Below are 943 nucleotides of genomic sequence, written 5' to 3'. Positions count from 1 at the left end.
AAAATGTTTCTTTGCGTTACGGTTTTAATGACCTTTATCTTTATTATTATTATTAAAGATGCGGACCAAAATGTTAAAAATAAAAAATCTTATAAGGACAATTTAACAGTTTTCTTTAAAAAAAATACTTATGATACATTTATTTGGAAAGCACAGAGGACAGGGATTTGCCCGCTGTGTGCAGAGATGATGCAAATGTTTTTCATTTACTTTCTTTACTGAGGTAAACGTGCCAGTATTATGCAAAAAAGCAATCTGTGTGGTAAAATCAGCATCGTCACAGGTATATCATTCTAATTAAAACCTGTGGGAATGAGTCATGTGGGTGGTGTAAGCGTGGGTCTCCGTTATGGAAAGAAGAGTCTGGTGGAGCTCAGAGCCTCAGCTGATCAAGACTTTCAAATCTGACTATTAAGAAGGAGAAAAAAATATTTATTGCAATCAGTGGTTGGCCAGTTGAAACTAATTAGGCCCTATTTGGTGGAAATTCTATTAATGATGAAGTCAATGTTATTAGGATATGCTAATGGCACATCGGCCCGCTGGGATCGAGTCATTTATTAACAAGGAAGAGTGCGAGTCACAGGGACATGGCAACTACAGGGAACTTAGTTCCCTCCCTCTCACTCAATCATCACTCCTGTTGCAATCTATACGTTTTTTTCTTCTCTTCTCATGATTTTGTCGGTAGTAGGATGGTTCCTCCTTTGTGTTTACTTTTATTACTCCATCTCCTCTGAAAACTGGTCCGTGCGGATTTACCAGAAGAGAGGATGACTAATAAGGCCCGAGATTAAGGGAAGATTTAGTTCAGTCATTCGTGTAGATTCGGTTGCCCATCAAAGACCTGCAGGATCTAACGCATGTAGATTAAAAAGAAAACAGCTGTTGGATTTGTTGGCTGTTGGAACTGTTTGTTTTTTTCAGTTTGTTTATTTACCCC

This window comes from Pundamilia nyererei, unplaced genomic scaffold (genome assembly GCF_000239375.1).
Source record: "Pundamilia nyererei isolate P.nyererei 1_Seehausen unplaced genomic scaffold, PunNye1.0 scaffold00123, whole genome shotgun sequence".
NCBI lineage: Eukaryota > Metazoa > Chordata > Actinopteri > Cichliformes > Cichlidae > Pundamilia > Pundamilia nyererei.
This window is presented reverse-complemented; position numbering follows the sequence as displayed.